Source organism: Panthera pardus, unplaced genomic scaffold (genome assembly GCF_024362965.1).
Source record: "Panthera pardus isolate Hobbes unplaced genomic scaffold, ASM2436296v1 HiC_scaffold_17, whole genome shotgun sequence".
Lineage (NCBI taxonomy): Eukaryota > Metazoa > Chordata > Mammalia > Carnivora > Felidae > Panthera > Panthera pardus.
Window position 1 is genome coordinate 126,721,864 of NW_026526732.1, and position 23,469 is coordinate 126,745,332.

General features: G+C 45.2%; 1 long non-coding RNA gene across 1 annotated transcript; it reads left to right on the forward strand.

Moving 5' to 3' along the window:
• Nucleotides 1-1,005: 1,005 nt before the first annotated feature.
• LOC109249419 (uncharacterized) lies at nt 1,006-8,076 on the forward strand. Its single transcript, XR_002072555.2, has 2 exons — nt 1,006-1,300; nt 2,057-8,076. It is a non-coding gene; the product is annotated as an uncharacterized LOC109249419 (long non-coding RNA).
• The last annotated feature ends 15,393 nt before the right edge of the window (nt 8,077-23,469 follow it).

A 23,469-nucleotide genomic window follows, 5' to 3' on the forward strand; every position in this document is an offset into this window, starting at 1 on the left:
TAAGCGAAGAATAAGAACGCCTATTCCTTCTTCTTAGAGTTCAGTTTAAAGACAAACAGAAAGAAAGGAAGTCCTGACACAAATATGATTATGAAAATGGTGATTTTAGAAGACCAAAATTGGTGAATTGCCCACATTCGTAAGAATATAGCAGCAATTTAAAAAAAAAAATGAAGGAGCTGCTATAGGTATAGGATACGATATTATTGAAATCTGACAAATTTCCATCAGTGAAGTGCTTGAGAACTTCCATGACTATGTGAAGCTCCCAGGGTAACCTGGTCCAGAATTTGGGGGAATGGGAATGGGGTTCTTAGCAACCTGGGAGACGGCCTACCTTGATCCAAGGAGACCCCTCTTTTAGATGAAAGCATGTCTCTGCACAATGACCCCTGGCCCTAGACATGGTATCAGGAATCCACAGGAGAGTAGAATCTGTGCTGTGATGGCAGGAGACACAAAGCACCTGACAAGTGAGAAGTTTGGGTTCTAGCACCATCGCTTCCACTCGTTGGCTCTCTATCACATACAGCAAATATCTGAATGTCTTTCACTCTGACTTTTCTCATCTCTCCACATGGGGACAATAAGTGTTCCTTATGTATCACTGAAGATTTGACAAGGAAGGGTCAAGGGAAAAGATGGAAATGAGGGCACCTTGCAACAGGACTCTATAAAGATGAGGTCTTGTAGTATGCTTTGGTGTGTGCCTGAGGAGCTCCCCGAAGGCCAGGGAGTCTGTGAAAGGAAAACCAGATGGGAAGGTGAGTCACTTCCGGCTTTAGCTTTATCTCTATTATTGGCATTTTACGTAGTGAACATGTATTAGTAGATTACTTGTAAAATTTTAAAATCTGAGAGAGTACAGAAATAGGACTATGGCATTTTATAAAAGAAATATATTATCTGCTTTAGAAATTTAATGTAAAAGAAGTAATTCATTTGTTTTTCTCTTTGAAGATAGGTCCGTGGTCCTCCATCATTCTGAAATCCCAAAACCTTTTTTTTTTTAATTTTTTTTAACATTTATTTATTTTTGAGACAGAGAGAGACAGAGCATGAATGGGGGAGGGTCAGAGAGAGGGAGACACAGAATCCGAAACAGGCTCCAGGCTCTGAGCTGTCAGCACAGAGCCCCACGCGGGGCTCGAACTCACAGACCCCGAGATCGTGACCTGAGCTGAAGTCCGCCGCTCAACCGACTGAGCCACCCAGGCGCCCCCCAAAACCTTTAAAAACAGAGTTTTAACAGAAGTTTTCAGCAAACTTATTAGATGATAAAAACATAACCTTAACTAAGGTTAGTCCTTATTCATTTTCTTTTTTTACGTTTATTTATTGGGGGGAGGGGGGGATGTGCACGTTCATGGGGGAGGAGCAAGAAGAGAGGGAGAGAGAATCCCAAGCAGGCTTCATGCTGGCAGTGCAGAGCCTTGATGTGAGGCTCGATATCACAAACTATGGGATTATGACCTGAGCCAAAATAAAAAGTCAGACACTTATCTGACTGAGCCACCCAGGCATCCCTTTTTCTTATATTTTTGGTAAATGGCATACTGAGAGCATGCTACATCACACATAATACATGAGCTGTTTTCACTTGTGAAAATGCAAAAAATTCTGGTATATTCTGACCCTGAAATTTTCATATAAGGAACGGTGTACGTGTATTAAATTCATGAATAAAGCAAATACTCTAGTAGCTCTCTTTCTGGAGATGTAGTCAGGATAAATCCAGGGGTTTCAGGTCTGGTAACTTTCCTAAGAGCATAATTCAGTACAACAAACATTTACTGAGTTGGTACTTGGAGGGGAAAATCAAGATTAACAGGTGATTGTTGTATAATGCAAGGAATTTGCATTATAGTGGGGAATGCACTTCCACTTAAATTTAATATAAATTGCATTGGAGTCAATGTTGTAAGAGGACTATAATCAGAAGGGAAAGATGGGTGAGAGCCCAGAACTCCTGGGGGTGGTGGAAGGGTCTAGACTGAGGGACAGTGAGAGAGAAGACCGGTTAACACTTTGATAACTTAATTCCTTTTTTCTTTAGGAGTAACCATTTGTGTTGTTGGCTTTCTTTCTGCAAGATCTAAGAGGCCCGGTGGAATCAATATTCCCAAAACGCTTCCCAGGGTTATGAGACCTGCTGAAAGTGTAAGCACTGGGAAATGCTGACCCAGTCATTCAAAATTATGGTGAGCAAAAGTCAAGAGTCTTCCCAACCAGAGGTGTTGCTGTTGCAAAGGGGCCCTCTCACCCAGGTTTCAGGAATTACAGTTGTCCCTGAAAAGGTAACTGCTAAAGCATTACGTTGATATCAAAACACATGGGTTGTAAAGCCACCAAAATGATAGTAGATGGTGAAGAAAGAAACTGACGATTAAAACATGATGAAAACCAGTTTTTCCACTAAATCTTAAACATGGCAGACCAAGCCCTGAGAGTGAGCAAATGGGAGACTTAGGGATTTTTTCCCCCGAAGCCTCATTTGTGGAAAGGGTGTCTTATGACTTTGGTGCCATTTGTTCCTTTGAAATTGCTTCCTTTTCTTTGTTTCCATTTTTTTTAAGTTTATTTATTTATTTTGAGAGAGAGAAAGCACGAGCTGGGGGGCAGGGAGTAGCAGAGGGAGGGAGAATCCCAAGCAGGCTCCTCAGGGTCAGCGCAGATCCCAATGTGGGGGCCTGACCTCACGAAACATCATGGCCTGAGCTGAAATCAAGAGTTGGCCACTCAACCGGCTGAGCCACCCAGGTGCCCCTCTTGATTTCCATTTTTATGATTAGCAGCCTACATAGTTCCATAACGTGGATATACCATATCCAGAAGGACAGTGCCAGGAATTCTGCAGGTGGAAGCAATCCCAGGTAATGTAAAGAAGGCGTGGTGTCCTTTAATGGAAGAGAATGTGAGCGTAGGTACCTACGTGTCCAGCATTCCACCCAACACAGGAGAGCAGCTGCAGAATCGGCAAGTGGGAAGCGCCGTCTTCGGGACCTGTGACAACTTCTGTGTACACGTGGCAGATACCGGCTCTGGCAGCCTAACTGGAAAGCCCAGACTAGCGTTATAGCCGAGAAAACTGCCCCAGGACTAACAGCAGGACAGAACCTACACCCGCCAAAACCTCAGCATCTCGGAGCCCCATGTGGCGAGAGTTCTATGGAAAAGGACTCGACACTCTCAAAATTCCACTCAGAGGGAGCTGTTGGTCGTGGCTCTGGGGACGCTAATGGCTGTTGTCATGGTCATCATTTTACTGTCATGGCAGGTGCCAAACCAAAACAGAAAATGGAGAAGAAAACGTCTATGAAAACCTTTGAAACACACAAAACTTGTTGACTTAGTTGGAGTTGTATTCCTTCTAGCCGTATGCCTTCTTCTGGGCTGTCAAACTCGTAAGATTTGTGGGTGGCAGGATGATGTCATCTGTATTCAACAGCTTGTAGTAATTTCCACTCCCAGCCCCGCTCAAAGGTTGAGATTATTGCGGTAAATGGGATCTGAGCTTACAGATGAAAGCCTCACTTTTCTTTTCCATTGAGATCACAATACTGTCCCCTCTAGCAGGATGACAATTGTGGTGTCACCCACATTACATCATACTATCTCCCTCGAAATGGCCTCATCTAAGTGTGTGAGTGCAGCTGTGAAAACAAAACATATTTTACCGTGAGCTTTGTAAATCCTCAAGGCACATATTAATGAGTTTGCCGTTTAAAAGTAATATAAAAAAATGTAACATAAGAGGTGTGGCCGCTGTAAGTGAGTCAGGAGCAGGATTCAGGAGGTCAGAAGGCTGTGAGAGATCAGGGCTGGGTACAGTGGCTGGGCCTGGCTGCTGGGCTCTTCTCGTGGTCCTACCTGGTGCATGGAGGTGGCGTTCCACTGCTCCTGGGTAGCCCAGGGAGAAAACTCCTTCCTGCCATGCCAAGCCATGCGTAGACCACAGGATGGGGGGCCACTTATATAACCAAGTTATCACCAGGTGATGATATCAAAGGGTGATCAAGTGATTGTATCATCTTCTGAACACAACACTGACCATACTGCTCTTGAGATCGGAAAGGCTGAGGACCTGCTCCAACTTCGGGTCCCAAATCTGGAGAAGCATCAACAAACAAATAGAACAAATGTACCAGAATCAGATATCGTCACCTGACAGGGCAAAGCAAAAGAAAGTTCCTGATGTTGGGAATTAGCTTCAGCTGACAAGATGTGATGTTGATAGACAAAACTAAACGTGGATCAAGAGATCAACCAAAGGAAGGCTTGCCTCCTTGATTCCACAACTGGCAAAAGCCATCAAGCTCACAGAAATGCGTACTTCGTGGTTACCCCAATGATGTCACCCATGCTTTCTGTGCAAAGCGCCCCTTCCAAGAAGCTGGGGACATACCTGCCCAGTCACAAATGGGGTGGGGTGTGAGGTGTGCGAGGCTGCATGGTGTCATGCTTCCCAGAGGGCTAGCTCTGTGGCTGGAGCTCTCCTAGAAACTTTGCTCGGTCTCTTGCTCTTTGGTCTAGTCTTTTGCTGTGTTAAAATGTGCAGAGAGAAAATAAGAAAAGGAAGGCCACCATAATGTCAGACAAGGGGCGCCTCTTTCAAAGAGCTGTGTATGGACAATCAGAAACTGTCTGGTCAGCTGTCACCTGTTCCCAGGATGCATCTCTATCCAAAATGGAAGGATATGCTGAGGCTCATTCTCATCAAGGGAAGGGAAGACTTGCATGGTGTTTCACTTTGCTGGGGCTATGTAACAAAGCGCCACAGACTGTGTGGCTTAAACAACAGAAATTTATCCTCTGACTGTTCTGGAATCTAGAAATCCAAGATCAAGGTGTCAGCAGGATTAGTTTCTTCTGAGGCTCCCCCTCCCCCCCTTGGCTTGTAGATGGCTGGGTCCTCACGTGGTCTTTCCTCTGTGCGTGTCTGGGTCTTAATCTCCTCTTCTTTTAAGGACACCCATCCTATTAGATTAGGGTCCACCCCATATGACCTCATTTAACTAATTGCCTCAGTAAAGTTCTCATTAACTTAAATACAGTCACATTTTGAGGTCCTGGGGGTTAGGACTTGAACATAGGAGTTTGGGGAACACACAATTCAGCCCATACACAACAGAGACCTCGCACCTCGGAGTCCCTGTCTTCCACCAGCTAAACTCAGGCACATTTACCGGCCTGACTAGACAGGATCGCAGTGGTAAAACTAGGGAGGACCACTCAAGAGCCTCAGAGATCAGACCGTTTGGACTTGGCCTTTTGCATTTTAAAACAGCTCTTAATGTGTTCTACGAGGGACAAAGTTTAAAGCTGCTGTGGAATTTTTTTTTTTTTTCCTAGGGAAAGAGTGGATTTCTTCCTTCACTGCTTCCAAAAGAAGTTTCCAGGGTGTAGGGCATTTCTTAAAATCCATATGAGGTCCTCATTATTGTGTCTGTTTTGCAGACAAAACACTTTGCCAGGAAGTCTTTGGCAGAGGCAGCCCTGTAAGTCAGAAGTTCCAGACTCCTCAAGCCTCAGTGACACAGATGTAAGCGGTTACCAGTGCGGACCCGTGCTGCCTGACTGCACGTAGCGACATGATGCACCTAAGGGCCTGGGCTTCTTCCTGTGATAGAAAAGGGAGGCTACCTCCACGTGTGTAGGGACTTGGCTGGAACAACAGGAGTAAGAACACTATGTTTTGAAAAATGCAAAGAGATTTTTTTAATGGAGCAGAAAAGCTAGTTACATCACTGGGGTTTGCCCATCATTAAATTCATTTGGTTTATTTTATATTATGTCTGACCTGCATGTGTGAGGCTGTAAATTCTTCTATGTTTGGTAAAACACTGAGCAAGAAGGCACAACTGACTAAATACTAGATATTCAAGACCTATCTTTTCTTTTCTTTTTTTTTAGAGAGAGAGAGAATGTATGGGGGGGACGGGCAGAGGGAGAAAGTCTGGTTTTTTTTTAATGTTTATTTATTTTTGAGACAGAGAGTGGCAGAGAGAAGGGGCAAAGAGAGAGAGAGAGTGACAGAGAAACCAAAGTGGGCTCAGCACTGACAGCAGAGAGCCCAATGTGGGTCTTGAACTCATGAACCATGAGATCACATGACATGAGCCAAAGTCAGACACTTAACTGGGTGAGCCACCCACCCTGAAAGAGAGAGAGAGAGAGAGGGAGGGAGAGTCTTAAGCAGACTCCACACTCAGCATGGGGCCCAGTGCAGGACTCGACCCCATGACCCTGAGATCATGACCTGAGCTGAAATCAAGAGCCAGACGCTCAACTGAACCATCCAGACACCCCTCAAGACCTCATTTTTAATGTTGGTCAAAAGGTACACACGTTCACAATTCTCCCATTATTTCTAAGTATGATGACTGAAGACCTGATTTTGTTGCTTTAATGCAATCAATTGTTAAAGTGTTTTAAACTATGGTTTTCTTTACATGGGTTTTTGGTTTTGTTTTGTTTTGGTTTTTTTTAAAGAGGGAAAAATAGAAGGTAATGACATATACGGAAAAAAACGGATTTGGATCAAAACTCCTTTAAAATTTTTTTTTTAACATTTATTCATTTTTCAGAGTGAGAGAGACAGAGCATGAGTTGGGGAGGGGCAGAGAGAGAGGGAGACACAGAATCCGAAGCAGGCTCCAGGCTCTGAGCTGTCAGCACAGAGCCTGACTCAGGGCTGGAGCTCACAAACTGCGAGTTCATGACCTGAGCCGAAGTCAGACGCTTAACTGACTGAGCCACCCAGGCGCCCCTGGACTAAAACTCCTTAAAGAGAAATTTTTATTTCTATGGAAACACAATTTTAAACACAATTTAAAAAGACAAGTAGGTGAAAATATATGGTGTAAGTTTTTTGGAAAACATTTCTCAAAGTTTCCATAAGGGTCTCTGTTTATAAACAACTTTAAAATTAATTTTGTTGCCTTAGGGGCCAGAAATTTAGATTCAAACAAGGGACATCTGGAGATGCTTAGTAAGTGAAATAGATATTCTGAATGAGGCATCGTTCTGTGGAAGAGGAATACACTGATGCTTTAAAAAAATTTTTTTTATGTTTATTTATTTTTGAAGGAGAGAGAGAGAGAGAGTATGAGTGGAGGAGGGGGAGAGAGAGAGGGAGACACAGAATGTGAAGCAGGCTCCAGGCTTCGAGCGGTCACCACAGAGCCCAATGTGGGGCTGGAACTCACAAACCACGAGATCATGACCTGAGCCAAAGTTGGACGCTTAACCGGCTGAGCCACCCAGGTGCCCCAGTACACTGATGCTTTTTTAGATGCTTAAATATACCAGCACTAAGTTTTGGGTTTTTTTGTTTGTTTTTTTTTTTTACAGATGAATGCTAATTCACCCTGAGTTGATGTACATAAAATTAGTGTTACATTTCTATATTAGCTGTTTATAAAATAAAATATGATAGGGTCTGAGGAGTCTTCCATTGGAAAGTGAAGGCAGTAGCTCTCACTAGAACTTCTCAACTCAAAGCAAACAAACTCATGAATAGGCTCCCTTTAATCATGAAGGCAGTGTCTAACTTACAGTCTATTTAATCTACAATGCAGAAAGGGAATGCAAGTTCTAATTTTTCAAGTTTAGAATGTGCAATTTTGGAAAGGCCATGTTGTTTAAAAGCAAAGGAAGAGGAAGAAAATCCTGCTGTAATCACTGTGCCTAAGATAATTATGCTCTCATTAAAAAAAAAAAAAATGTTCTGAGACTGCTATAGACTGAATGAATATTCATATCCAACCCCCCACCCCCACCCCAGGTTTCATTTGTTGAAATCCTAACCCCACAATGTGATGGTGTTGGGAGGTGGGGACCTTTGGGAGGTGATGAGGTCATGGTGGAGCCCTTGTGAATCGCATCAGTGCCCTCATAAAAGAGACCCCAGAGAGCACCCTCGCCCATTCTGCCACGTGAGGACACAGAGGGAGGATGGCTGCCTCCCAACCCGGAAGTGGGGTCTCCTCACCAGGCTTTGAATATGCCTCCCCTTGACCTTGGACTTCCCAGCCTCCAGAACTGTGAGAAATAAACATCTGTTGGTTATAAGCCTCCCAGTGTGTGGTTTTCTGTCAGAGCAGCAGACTAAGATGGGCACTTTTGGGTGAGGAGGCTTGGCTTTTGGACACATTTTATTTCTGAACACTCTTCACCCACCAATTCCTAAATAAATAGCCGAAGAAATATAAAACTGGGAAAAGCATCCGCTTACACAGAAAGCTAAGGAAACAAATCATCAAAATGGCAGAAGTAAACTTGTCTCCAAATGCCTGGCATAGCTCCTGGGAAGTAAGAGGGTAAAGTCCTGGCCCCCATGGAGTCTCTGGGCTGGGAGGGCTGAGTGCTGGAGAAAGGGGTGGGCTGTGAGACTAATCTGGAAAGCGCCGGGGGGAAGTCTGGCTGGGTGTGCGCACTGCTGGGATCCCCTGCCAACAGTGGCCTTGCAGGATGCAGAGATCCAGGCTGCTGTGATTAGGGAAGAACTGTGGCTCGAGGCTCAGGAGAGGATGTCTCCCGAAGCGTAAAGGTGATTGTAATTGTGGCAAGCGGCCCGGTGAACCTGGGACCCTTTCCCCAAACAAGAGGCTGCTGGGAGCGTTAGGAGCCGCAGCCCAGGATGGTGGCAGGTCTTTGTGGACACAGTGACAGCTGTAGAGAGAGATGGGGCTCAAGAGGCAGGTATTCAGATGCCAGAGAGGAGGCTTCGCTGGAACCCTGGTGCCCAGCAGAGTGGCTTCCCAGTAGATAGAGGAGAAATTACAGAGACCAAACTCTCTCATTGGCATAGCCGGTGGCTCTGATGCTCTGCTCCCTTTAGGCTGGACCACTGATTATCAACAATCAGTAAACAAGAATAAAACTAATATGCTGTCTATGAAAAGATTCTTTATTATGAAATCCCACCAGTAAGATTCAGAGAAAATGTATATTTTTTTAAAAATTTTTTTAACGTTTATTTTTGAGACAGAGACAGAGCATGAACGGGGGAGGGGCAGAGAGAGAGGGAGACACAGAATCAGAAGCAGGCTCCAAGCTCTGAGCCATCAGCCCAGAGCCCGACATGGGGCTCGAACTCACGGACTGCGAGATTGTGACCTGAGCTGAAGTTGGACGCTCAACCGACTGAGCCACCCAGGCGCCCCAAAAGTGTATATTTTTAAAGAGTGTTTATTTATTTATTTTGAGAGAGAGAGAATGTGCCAGAACACGATACGGGGCTCAGTCCCACCGCCCTGGGATCATGACCTGAGCCGAAATCAAGAGTTGGACACTTAACCGACTGAGCCACCCAGGTGCCCCGAGAAAGTGTGTATTTTTGAAAAACATTTGTGGCAAAAAATACAATGAATTTCAGACAGCAACTGCTCTTTACTCTCAACATTAAAGAAATCTGCTCTCCATCAAATTAGATGACCTGTAAAATGATGTGACAGTGGAAGATTATGTTGAGGTATAGGCAGAACCATGCAGAGAAATAAATGAGGTATTGAATATATGTTTTAGAACCAAGCAGATAATGTCAGAGTCAAGATGCATTCGAAGCCCTAAAGAGCAGAATCAACCCTGCCAAAAATTATTTCAGTGACACAGAAGACAGGCTGGGGGCGGGGGGGGGGGGGGGAACATATGTGTGTGTATGTATATATATAATGCAAAAAATAATGAAAAAAAGGAAAAGAAGTATATGTGGGATTTCATGGATATACATGGAGATCCAATATGTGGATAACTATTTCTGAAGAAGGCACCAGAACAAATGGACCAAAACAAAATTCAAACACATCTAAAACTTCCTTAAGACCTAAATCTCCCAATTAAAATAGCTCACTGGGTCCTAGGCAAAATGAAGAATCTCAAACTCTTAATATACCCTCATCAAAGTTCCAAAATTTAGGTAAAATTAAGAACTCTGTTAATGCCCTGATAGAAGATTACATACCAAAAAAAAAAAAAATTTTTTAAGGGCGCCTGGGTGGCTCAGTCAGTTAAGCATTCGACCTTGGCTCAGGTCATGATCTCACAGTTTGTGAGTTCGAGCCCCACGTCGGGCTCTGTGCTGACAGCTCAGAGCCTGGAGCCTGCTTCAGATTCTGTGTCTCCTCTCCTCCCCCACTCATGCTCTCTCTCTCTCTTTCAAAAAATAAAAATTAAAAAAAATTTTTTTAAGAAATGCTAACTGGTCTCAGAATTCCTTTTTTAAAAAAATAATATAGGTGGTAAAATTTATAAATTTTGTAGATAAAATCCATTAAAAAAAATACAGAGATGATGCAATCAATGCCCATAGAGTTTTGAGGGAAAAACTTCATGACCCAAAATTCCTTATGTAGTTGAGCTGTCTCTCAGTTGCCAAGAACATAAAAGCATTTTCTGAGATTCAAGGGCTCAAAATATACAATTCATGTACTTTTCATGGCACAATGAATACTCAGAGAAGTAGTCCTTTGCTACTCAGATGTCTTCAATCCAGCAGCATCACATCATCTGAGACCTTGTTGGAAAGGCAGAATCTCACTCAGGCTTCACCTCAGCCCTCCTGAACCAGATTCTGCATTCCAACAAGATCTCCATGTAATTGATATGCATATTAAAGTTCCAGAAGTACTGCTCTAATAAACCAAGTAATTAATCAAAATGTAAGCCCCCCACACAAACAGTAAAGTCACAGCTGAGAACTGCAGTGAACACTTAAATACCATAGAATAAAATCTTAATAAATGTATATTAAAAGTCTACATACACATTTTATAATATAAAAGCATAACCTGAAAATTAATGTCTACAACTTAACATAAATAGAGAAGAAGAGTTAATGACAGGAAATAAAATGAGCCTGTTATGTCTTTATGGTTCAAAGAGATTCAGTAGAATTTATTTGAGATGTTTTATCCTTGATGTGATAGACAAATATGTATATATTCAAATATGTTCTTGAAACTCTTAAATGAAACCTAAATTATAAATTAGCCATGTAACAAACTACTTGAGAGGGAAAAACTCATAATTCATAATGTAAAAGAAAAAAATTAAAAATTGAAGAATGAACCAGAATACATTCTTTGTGGAAATAAATGCAAATGGGACAAGCTCCCGTATTCAAAGAATTAGTCAGATTTTTGTCAATGAAAATAGTTTTATTGCTTATCTTTAAAGAAAATGGGAAGTACAAAGCAGACACAAAAACCCTCCTGGGATTCCATTATGCGCAAATAATCACTATAAATGTTCTAATGATCATCTTTCCACAAAACAATTCAGTTTTTACAAATGGGGCAATACTACACGTGTAGTTTTGAAACCTACCCATTGGAAATGATGTGTATAAGTATATTTGTTATTGTTATTTGTTTGGTGTGGCTTGATGTAGTTTGTTAATTTTGAGAATTTTGTTTTCAGTATTTTTTCTGCAAAGTTCTCTCTCCTCTTTGAAGGCATTTTTCATCTGAGACATTATGGTTTTCTTCCCCCTAGTATTTCACTTTGACTTTCCCTTACAGTTCCCATTTATCTGCTAAAATTTCTCATCTCCTATGACTATTGTATACTTTTTTCCCCTACAGCATCTAACATATGAATTATACGTATTGTAAATTCCTTATCTGATAGCTCCAATATGTGGTTTACCTCCGAATCTGGTTTTATTTATTGCTTTGTCTCTTGTTGACTTTGGTTTTTTAATTTATTATTATTATTATTTAATCTCGTGCACGTGTCTTGTAATTTTGGGTTGAATGTTGAATTGAATGGAATTGAATACACTTTGTTTGAATATCGTGTATAGTATAGTCAACATTGAGGTAATGTGCCTGCAAAGGGGCACACCTCTTCTGTTAGACCATTAGTGTTGGGGGTTGAGGAAATAGACTCAGGAGTTCAGGGAGGTTTGACTTGGGCCGTTGTTATGGTTACCTTCCATGCACCATTGGTTTCAAGTCCTCTAGCATTACCTTGTGCTTAGGGTGGGGCTGGGGTTCCAGACGGTTTTTCTCAGTGTTCCTGTCCCACCGTCAACTTTCAGTCTTCTTTGTTTGCCTATGCCAAAGAAGGGGACGTTGCTCCCCATGCTCTTGTCCCCTCCCCAGAAGTTCTTGCTTATTACTTGGTGCTTGCTAGCCTGGTGGTGGGGAGAGGGAAGGGGCAGGTGTTCTGCCCCTTCTGTTGTGCTGGTCCAGCTCAGTCTTAGCCTGGTTCTGTCTGCCTGGGTCTCAAGGGTGGAGCTCTCCTAGTGACCCTACCTCTCTTCCCCATGATAGCCAAACTCTCCTGTATCCTTGGTGAGTCTTGTATGGGCCAGTTCCCTGCCCCTCCTTCAGATGTGGGAGATCTCTCTTCATACTGGTATATGATTCTGGACCCAGAATTGCTTACTGCTCCTTCTTCAAGGGTAGAGGATGTCCCTTTTTCTTTTACCTATCCCCTAGCTGCCCCAGTTTCCCAGTGTCTCAGGAAATTGAAACTTTAAAAAAAATTGTTTTTAACGTTTATTCATTTTTGAGAGAGAGAGAAACAGAGCATGAGCTGGGGAGGGGCAGAGAGAGAGGAAGACACAGAATCCTAAGCAGGCTCCGGGCTCTGATCTGTCAGCACAGAGCCTGACACAGGGTTCAAACTCACAAAGCTTGAGATCATGACCTGAGTCGAAGTCAGATGCTTAACCAGCTGAGCCACCCAGGTGCCCCAAAACTTTTTAATAGGGGAGAAGAGTCCAATCAGGTTTTTGTGCCTTTCCTACAATAACAGCCACTCCTGCCCCAAGTCTTGGTCTCCTGTTCTGCTCCCACCAACCACTTTCTCGGGAGCCTCTGGTGGAGGTCCATGTAAAAGATCCTGTGTATGGGGGCACCTGGGTGGCTCAGTCGGTGGTGGCTCAGTTGGTTAAGCGTCTGACTCTTGGTTTTGGCTCAAGTCATGATGTCACAGTTGGTGATACGGAGCCCCGCGTCTGGATCTGTGCTGACAGCAAGGAGCCTGCTTAGGATTCTCTCTCTCTCCCTCTCTCTCTGCCTCTCCCCTTCACTCGCTTCTTCCTCTCTCAAAATAAATAAACTTAAAGAAAATTAAAAAAAAAAAAAGACCCCCCATGTGTGAGTGCAAACTCCATTTGTGTCTGTGCTCTCGGGTTTGTACTCACACTAGCCCACACTTGGCCTTTGCAATTCATTAAAAAAATTTTTTTAAGGTTTATTTATTTTGAGAGAGAGAGAGAGAGAGAGACAAAAAGGGAAAGAGAGAATCCCAAGCCAGCTCCACACTGTCAGCACAGAGCCCCCTGTGAGGCTCGATCTCATGATCTTTGAGATCATGACCCGAGCCAAAACCAAGAGTCAGATGTTTAACTGACTGAACCATCCAGACACCCTGCAATTCATTTTAAAATCTAACTGAATTCTTCTTACCCACAAGTATGGTCCCAGCATTTCTTCCCCCTATGCTCTGCTATAGATGAGCCCATGCTTGTATTTCATCTTTCCTTGCACGAGCCTGAAGGATATTTGTTTTGTCCTGTGGCTTCAGTTCTCTGGTAAGTTCATGAAAAGTTAGTGTTAGAGTTTATCGTGGTTTTTTCTGTTGTCAGGGTGGGGAAATATTTTTTTCCTGCTTTTTACATCCTAGGTGGAACTAGGCATGGTTTGGAATGCTTTACGTGTAATAACCCACTGCTTCCTTACAACAACAAACCTATTAGGTGGATACTATTCTAGTCCCCATTTAGCAGATAAAGGAACTCAAGCACAGCAAATTTTAATTACCCAAGGTCACATAGCCAGAAGGGCCAGAGCTGAAATGCCAGTCGGAGTTGTCTGATACAGTGGCTGCACCACTCACCACTAAAATATACTGTTATGCACATTGTGCATTGTGCATGGTCTGAATATAGGTTTGCTTTTTTGTTTTGTGTTTTTGTTTTTTTTCTCAGTCCCCTCCTAAGGGATAGCGGGGTTTTTTCCAGTAGTTTGCTATTATAAACAATGCTGCAATGAACTTGTGAAGTTACCTCCCAAAGAAATTTAAGGTCCTCAACTTATTGCTGGGTCGAAGGGTATGCTTATTTAAATTTGAACTATCTATTGCCAAATTGCAACTAAGAAACATTTTTTATTTTTTAATTAATATTTTTGAAATATTTATTTACTTTTGGGGGAGGTCAAGCGCAGAAAGGGCAGAGAGAGGGGGACAGAGGATCCGAAGTGTGCCCTGTGCTAACAGGCTTGACAGGCTGACAGCAGTGAGCCCGATGTGGAGCTTGAACTCACGAACTGCGAGATCATGACCTGAGTTGAAATCCGATGCTCAACTGACTCAGCCCCCCAGGTGCCCCAAGAAGCATTTTTTTTAAAAATTAAATTTAAACTTTTCCAATTACAAAATTACAAAAGTGATATGAAGGCAGAATTATTGCAAAAAAAAAAAATCAGATGACAACTGTTACACACACACAACCACAGCCCACTCCAATCCCGCCCCTCTCCTTGTATTGGCCACTATCACAGTTTAGCATGTATAGCACATAGGATTTTGAAAAGCAGAGAGAGAGAGAGAGAGAGAGAGAGGGAGAGAGAGAGCACATGTCATGCAGAGAGCACAGCACAAGCAGCATCTGGCAGAGGCAATAGGGAAAGCAGCCTATCTGGAACAGAGTTACACGATGCTAGAGACAAGCTAGTAAAAGTGGAGGGAGCTGTGAGCTGCAGGCAGAGGATCTGTGGAGCCGTGGAGTAGGAGATACAGAGCTGTTCTTTACGTGGGGGCAAAGCAGTGATGTGACAAAACTGGCTTTTAGGTGATTTTAGACTATCTTTATTAATCTGCTTCTTATTTTAAAATGATTATTTATTAATTTATTGGCCATTAATTATTAGATTATCTTGGCCAAAATTGGTGACCATGGAACTGGTAGTAACTACTGAGATCCTGGGGAGAGCAGCCAGGCAGGATGTGGTGAAGGCCTGAGCTGAAGAGTGGTAAGAACTCGGGGTACCCGGGTGGTCCAGTCAGTTAAGCGTCCCGACTCTTGATCCTGGCTCAAGTCATGATCTCATGGTTCGTGAGTCTGAGTCCCACGTTGGGCTCCACACTGACAGCATGGAGTCTGCTTGGGATTCTCCCTCCTTCTCTCTCTCTTTCAAAATAAATAAACTTTAAAAAAAAAGTGGTAGTACAACTAGAGAGAATGTGTGGAATGAGGCTTCTCAATAAACTGACAGGTGACCTACTGGAAATTACCAACATATCAAAGACATAATGAACTTGTGTATTGTACAGATGGCTGAACATTGTAACTTCTTAAGATAACTGTCCTCTCCATTTACTCAGCTTAAATTCCATACTCAAGAGCTATCGTTTCTTCCCTCCCTACACTCTCACCCTGTTTTCCCCTCTGCCTTGCTACCTCACTTGACTAAACCACCAACCTGGCCAAATTCAACTGCAGTCCCCTGTGGTTGCCCCACACAGCAGATTTTCTGCAGAGGTGAGACTGGAGAAAATCCGGGAATGTCACATTGACTTCAAATGGGTCTTCAAGGCCACCAGGCAATCATACCAAACTGCCCTGGTCCTTCACACTCTCATCCCTTTCTAGACCTTGATTTCAGACTTCTCTTCCCTCCCCAAACCTCCCATACTTTCCCCCCCATCTTTGGTCTCAGTTCATGACATTGCTTCCCATTTCCGTGACAAAGTAGAAACAACCAGAAGAGAATCGATGTGGGTTCCCACCACAACCACATCTACCCACCTCTCCAGATCATTGCCCACCCCTGGGCCTGCCCTCCTCTTATTACAGGCAACTGGTGGTGTTCCTTGGGTCAGCCAACCTCTCCCCCTTTACAGCTGGTGACACCCCCATACACACTCACTCAGAAACAGCGCCCCAGAACTTCTCCCTTCTCTCTCCTATACCATCACTGTGTCCTTCTTTTTTTGGATCAGCCTAGAAATGTGCTGGTTTTTCTTCCATGTTAAAGAAACAAAACTCTCTTGGCCACACTCTCCCCTCCAGTTACTGTTGTGTTCCTTTGCTTTTTTTTACAATAGAAGTTCTCGAATGTGTGTGTGTTTTTAATTTTTTTAAGAGAGAGAGAGATTGCGCAAGGGCAAGGGAGGAAGAGACAGGAGAGAGGGAATCTTAAGCAGGCTCCACATTCAGCGCAGAGCCCGACATGGGACTCCATTGCACAACCGTGAGATCATGACCTGAGCCGAAATCAAGAGTCGGACACTTAACCAACTGAGCCACCCAGGCGCCCCTTGAATGTGTTTTTATACTCATTTCTCTGACTCCCCTCCTCCTGCCCCTCTTGAAGCCAGTCAAATCAGATTTTTGCTACCACCTCTCCACCCAGACTACCATGTTCAAGCTCGCTGTGACCTAAACATTGCCAAATTCAGAACCAAGCGTTAATACCCAATCACACCTGACCCGTCAGGAGGATAACCTGCAAATGTGCTATCCAAACTGGGACATATATGAAAGGAAATGGGGTATGAGTAATGATTACACTTGGTCCCCCGGTGCAAAAGGGGATCGTCCAGGGCAAGCAAAGACATATTAGCAGATTTGCAACATCTGCTCCCTCCCTCTTCTTTGAAACATTTCTACTCTTGGCCTTCAGGGCAAGAGTTATCAGGCTGTCCTCCTAACTTGCTGGTTGCTCCCTGTTAGTCTTTGTTTTGTTTTGTTTTTTACATTCCTCCTCATCTGCTGGTCTTCTAAATGGTGAGAGGTCTCAGGGCTCAGACCTTGAACCTCTTCTCTTGTCTAGACTCTCTCCCACAGGGATCTCATCCTAGCTCACGGCTTTAAATGCCATCTACATGCTAATCGCTCTCAAATTTATATCTGGCACATCTCTCCCCTGAACTCGAATATCCAACTGCCTACTCTGTGTATCTACAGACATCTTCAGTTTCATGTGTTCTATTTTGAGTGACTATATACCCCCCAAACCTGTTTCCCATCAAAGTGAAAGACATCTCAATCCTCCCGGTTGCCCCAGCTAAAAACCTCAATGTCATCCTTAACTCATGTCTTTGTCACACAACCCTCATCTGCTCAAGCAGCAACTTCTACTGGCATTTAACATTGAAAAGTGTGAGTCACCAGATGGGGTGGCCGCAATCGTGCCCTAATCGTACCTTACCTCCGCCCCCCTGCCCTCTTCGTGTTCCTCAGTACAACTCTCCGCACAATGTTGCTGGACAGGAAGTCAGGGCCTGTCATGGTTCCTGCTGAAAACCCTCCAATGACTTCCTTTCTCATTCATGAAAGCAAGCATTCTCACTCCGACCTGCCTGACTCTGGCTGCACCTCTCTGACCGCCTCCCCCAATATGTGCCTCCTTTGTCTGTTCGGCTGAGTCCTCCGCAGGGTTGCTCTGCTTCCAAACTGTCACCTCTGTTACCCCCTCACTGCCCTCACGTCTTTACTCAGAAACCACCTCCCCAGTGAGCCCTTCTTAACACATCAGTCCCATCTGAACCCTAACACTTGACACCCCCCTTCCCTGCCTTATCTTTTCCTCCTTGGCGCTTAGTCCTGACCAACAGAGTATGTATCTCCCATATCCTGAAGCTGTATTAAGGCAGGGGTTTGGGGGTCTATTTTAGTCCTCGCCAAATCCCCAGCACCTAGAAGTGTGCCTGACCCGGACGAGACGCTGATACATGTTTGAGTGAATTTCCCTGCAGTAGGTCCTCACGATAGAGGAGGAGTTGCCGGAGCTCTAGCAAGGCAAGGAGACCAGACGTTTATCTTTGCACGTGAAATGCGACCTAACCTTCACAAAGTCGTTCGCAATGCGTGTTTGCAAAGCATGAATGGCACAAGATATCCCACAAATGAAAAAGGGTCTGTGATGAAAGAAGTTCGGGAAACGCTGCCTATGATACTGTTGGAGACTCAGAGGGTGTGTTTATATATTCAAATCCCTGAGACATCCTTTGGTGAGTAAGCTTGTCTCTTCTAATTTCTTCCTCATTCCTGCTTCATCTGGCCATTCGTTTAGTCTTCCCAGCTCCTTGGCACACGCTCCTGGTGTTTGCGGGGCTCCCAAGGTCACACGTCCCCGGGTGTGAACTAGAGTTCAGGGCACTCGGCCCTGATGCAGTGAGACTTCCATTGGAAACTAGTTTTGTCATGCAGAAGCCATTCCTGCAAGGGGGGTGGCGGGTGACGGCTGCAGAGGTTGAATCCTGTGTCCTGTCTCTGTCGAAACCCGGTGTTCTGCAAACATGTTGGAGTCAGAACTCTTTTCTTAAGAAAACCCCTGTTAAAGGGGCACCTGGTTTCGGCTGAGATCATGATCTCGTAGTTTGTGGGTTTGAGCCCCACATCGGGCTCTGTGCTGTCGATGCAGAGCCTGCTTGGGACTCTGACTCCCTCTCTCTCTCTCTGCCCCTCCCTGCTCACTCGCTCTCTCAAAGTAAATAAATAAACTTAAAAAATTTAAAAAGAAAAGAAAACCCCTATCTACTTCCAGGGAACATCAGCATTCCTTCAGTGGTCTGTTCCATGTCTGTGTGCTCAGGGCCCTGCAGCACCCCCTTCAGAAGCACCCCCCCCCCCCCAGAAGCACCAGGGGCAGAGATCCGACTATGCATCATCTAATCCCAGTGCTTTTCGACATTGGATGCTGGGCCAAGGCATCAGTACTATTTTCAAGACCCAGCTGATTGTAGGATGCAGCCAGAGCCTAGAACCATTAGTTTAGGTAAATCATTTTCCTGGATTCTAGATTTGGAAGTGTTCTGGGACTTGGGCAGCCTTTAAGAGCTGGATTCTTTTTCTTTTTTAAAAATGTTTATTTATTTATTTTGAGAGAGAGAGAGCTTGGCGCTTGGGTGCGACCATGAGTGGGGGAAGGGCAAAGACAGGGAGAGAGAGAATCCCACGCAGTGTCCACACTGTCAGCTCAGAGCCTGACTCAGGGCGTGTTCCCACGAGCCATGAGATCATGACCTGAGCTGAAATCAAGAGTCAGACGCTTAACCAACTGAGCCACCCAGGTGCCCTTAAGAGCTCATTTCTAAGCACCATGAGAGTAGCATGCCCCCATGCCCATATGGAACACCACAGACCACGGACAAGGCCACCAATGCCAGCTAGCACAGCCAAGAGAAAAGTAGAGCTATTTAGTGAGTGGCATCCATCCTTGGTGAGAAGACTGTTCTCCTGCTCCCAAACTCAGGTGCCCATGTGCAAATTGGTGCATCGGCCTGTTGACCTTGCACTCAGGGAGCCCGGGAGAATGGCAGAAGAGCTGCCATAGTAACATCCAGCAAAACGAGGAGCTGGGAGAATGACAGAGGTGAGGAGGAGCACAAGAATCCACATGTGCAGAGGCTAAAGTGAACCGCCCTAGAAAGCTAGAGCCACACGTCCATGGACTTTGAGAAATAGCACAGTTGTTTCAGCTCAGTGGTCACAATCCGTTCAAGAACTTTTAAAGTGTTTCCCCTGGCATGGATCCCACATGGATTCTGAACTGGATCTAGGATGTTACAGCGTGTTTTCCTGTGCTTAATTGTTCAGGAGGAGACGGGCAGTGTTGCCCAGGGAGCTCATGTGGGTAGCGAGTGAATATCAAATTTCCATTAACCATTTTCAAACGCTGAAAATAGCTTTATGTCTCTGAGGGACTCCAGGCTGGGACATTGCTTTAGTCTTTTTCTTTAGACTTTCTCTGATGAGAGCAATCCTATAGCTCTGCCCTCTTTCTCAACAATCACATTTGAAAAGTCACAAAGGCTCACTGAGAAAAATGGTTTCTCTTCTTTAGATGCACCTTCCAGAACGTTCTGACCAGCAGTCAGAACAACAGGATGCAAATGCTTTCAGTACCTGCCCCAAAGTAGCATTTTCAGCCCAATTAATAACTCAGGATGCACCTGCTAAAGGGGTTCCGATGGTGGCATTTTAGTTTCTGTATTAACAGAATGTTCTGTGGGGTCCTCTTCCCAAAGTGACAACATACCGGGGTTTCATTTTACTCTCAGAACGTGGAAAATGCAAGCTGTAGTTTCCCTGTCGTAGCAATTCTTCCTATTTCAGCTTTGATTGCACTCACTGGGATGAGGACAGCTTTGCAAACCATAGGCTTTGTCACACACCCCTTGGGCTGCTGTTGGGATAAGGGCACAGCTCCTTGAAGGCTACAGATTTACAGTAAAAGGGCAGTGTAGCAACACTATTTGTCAGTAGTAGGAATACTGATACCAGCCTTCGTGCCTGTAGCCTTATCTGTTTGGGATAAGGCTGTGATTGTAAAGGTGTTTTCTGAAGGAAAACCAAATGACTATGGCTTTTCATTTAATCCTTCATGCATTCGTTCAACAAATATGCGTAAGTACCTGCACCAGACATGATGTTCACAACCCTTACCCCACGGAGTCTACAGGGGAAGGCTTATACCAACAAATAATTACTGTTCCGTTCAGGGGTATGGAGAGAAAGGACAGCTATTATGAGGGCATAGTGGGGGGTGAGGGCTAACCCCTCCTGGGGGGTCAGAAAAGCCTTCCCTAAGAAAGTTGTATTCACTTCATGTTGTAAAAATTCCATTTCTCCACTCTTAAGCCTTCTTGAGCTGGAAGTCAGGCTGCTGAGAGATGGGGCACTCCAGCAGGGGCACTCGTAGCTGCCGCCATATGAAGTGGCACCTCCGTTCCACATGAGGGCTGGGAATTCACAGAGAGTCATTCCAGGTACAGGGAAGAGCCCGATGGATATTTGGGAAAGAGTAAGTCACTTAGTCTTCCTGGAGCCTGGGAAAAGAACATGGGTCAGAAGATGGGCTCCTTCACCCAACACTTGTTGAGTGTCTACTACGTGCCAAGCATTTGGGTTCTCGGGAGAGAGCGGGGAACATGACAGATATGGCTGTCCTTCACAGGGCTTATTGATGGAGAAGAGGGCCAATTAACCAACTTAACCCATGCGTCTGCAACAAAATGACATCAAATTGTGGAAAGGGATGTGCGGAAACCAAACCATGCAGTGACAGAGACAATGTGGTGAGCAGAGGGAGGCGGCTCCAGAGGGGTGCGTAGGGAAGGTGTCCCCGGAGTCGGTGATGTGGGGGCAAGAGACCTGAGGGCGCAAGGTGGCCAGTCACAGGAAGAGAGAGGAAATGAGCCTGGGGCACCACAAGTGCAAAGGAGGGAATCTCGTGGAGGGTGGTAAGAATCATCCAGAATGGGAGCAGAGGGCACAGCGGTAGGTCAGGAGGCTGCATCTTTCCTGAAGGCCCTCGGAAGCCGAGGCAAGGAGCTGGGGCTGCATTCTAAAAGAAAAGGAAGCCACTGAAGGAAGTTAAGTGACAGTTTTAGGATTTTAGCAGTTCTAGCTGCTGTGTGAAAACCTGTGAAGCCTGGAGGGACTCAGTGGCAGACCATGTGTGAAGTGATACTGCGGGTCGTGGCAGGGAGTAAGTTGTTGGAGATGTGTTTCAGACATGGAAGTGACTGAGCCTCCTGGTGTGAGGTGGGGGCCGGGGTGGGGACTGAGACGCAGCATTAAAGGAAAGGGAAAGGAAGCCGTGCAGCTGTGAGCAAACCCCAGGGAAGGGGCGCTTCGCTTACCGAGGTGGCGAAACTGAAAGACAAGCGCATCACTGTGGGGAGTCACGAGTTTGGTTTCGGCCACACTTGTCAGAAGGACGAACGGTGGTGGCAGATAGGTAGGGAGAGCTCGGAGAAAGGTCTCAGCTGGTGTAAACACTATGGAGTCGTCATCGTGGGGGTGTCTAAAGTCATGGCTCTGAGTGAGGTCACCCAGGGTGGTTGGGGGGAGTGTAGCCAGAGGAAAAGTGGGTTGGAGGCTAAGCTCTGAGAAGCTGACACGGAGGGGTGGAGGAGTGGCGAGTAACGGAGGGGGCACATGGGAGAAACTGCCACCAGTCTCCATCCTGAGTGGATCCAGATGTGGCCAATGGCGATTGGACCAAAGCTGCCAGGAAGCCCAATGAGATGAGCAGAGCAAAGCGCTCCTCTGACTAGCCAAGTGGACACCTTTGGTGACTTTGGTGTCTGGTGGGTGAGGGAGCCACAGAGGCCTGGCTCAAGAATGAATGGAACGTGAAATGCGGATAATTCTTGAAAGATTTTGCTATGAAGGAAAAGTAGGGAATTGGGATAGTAGCTGGGAGATTGTGAGGTCAAGGGATGTGTTTTATCTTTAAGTTCGGAGATCTGAAGTGTGTTGTACGTGCACGGAAAGGTCTAGGAGAGACGGAGCAGTTCATAACCCATGCGGGGGAGAGAGAGAGAGAAGACAATGGAAGCAGTGAAGCCCTTGGGGAGGTGAGCTGAGATAGGGTCAGTTTCCTCTAGCTGCTCTTACAAACCACCATGAACTTGGGGGCTTAAATAGCGCACATTTATTCTCTTACAGTTCTGCAGGTCAGAAGTCTGAAATTAGCTTTACTGGACCAAAGTCACATTGTCAGTAGGGCCAAAGAGCCCTCTTGGAGTCCCAGGAGAGAAGCCGTTTCTTTGCTTTTTCCAGTTTCCAGAACTACATTCTCAGCTCACTGTCCCTGCCTCCACCTTTAAAGCCAACCGTGGAACAGCTTCAAATCTCTCTCTGCTCTGGTTGCCTCCTGCACTCCTTCTGTAGTCAAACTTCCCTCTGCCTTTCCCTTATTAAAAAACTTGTGATTACATTTCAGGCCTACCTAGATATTCCAGAATAATCTCCCCAGCTCGAGATCCTTAATCTCATTACATCTGCAAAGTCTCTTTTGTCCTATAAAATCACACTCAGAGGTCCCAGGGATTAGGACCTGGATATCTGTCTGGGGAGGTGGGTGGAGGGAGCCATGGATATGCTCTAGAGCACTGCAGAAGACTGGCCTTTGTAAGGAGGGGGATACTTCCTTCACTTGTATAACAATAGGGAAGAAGGGGAAGGGGCCACAAGGGTGTGTATAGATTTGGTGGCACAAACATGAGAGAGTTCACGCTTTGGGCTTCAGTTTCCTGAGAGCAGTATGAGGTCAAGTTCAACTGAAAGGGTGAAGAGGGGAGTGGAGGGAGGTTGTTGGTAGAGGTAAACATGGCTGATTGGGAAGCCAAACTATGTCTCAGGCCTTGCCAGAGTCACTGCAAGAGAGCATGGCAAGACATCAAGTATGAGAATCCATGGGATCCAATTTGGTCGGGAGGCAAGGGAACAGAGCGATGTGGATTGTAAGGAGACTGTGAGTAGATGTGGTCTGGAGCTCAGAAGTCATGATGAGGGGACACTGAGCAGTAGACTATAAGTACAAGAGGCACTGGGCAGAGTGGGATGCCTTTGATTCAGATTCCGGACACAGTGCAGTTTCAGGTTATAATAAGTTCCAGGGTTTCCCTTTGGGAAGGAATCACTGAGGGACAGATAGGTGGGCCATCTGAAGACACCAGGAATGAAGACGGGAAGGTGGTGGCCAGGAATACGGTGAG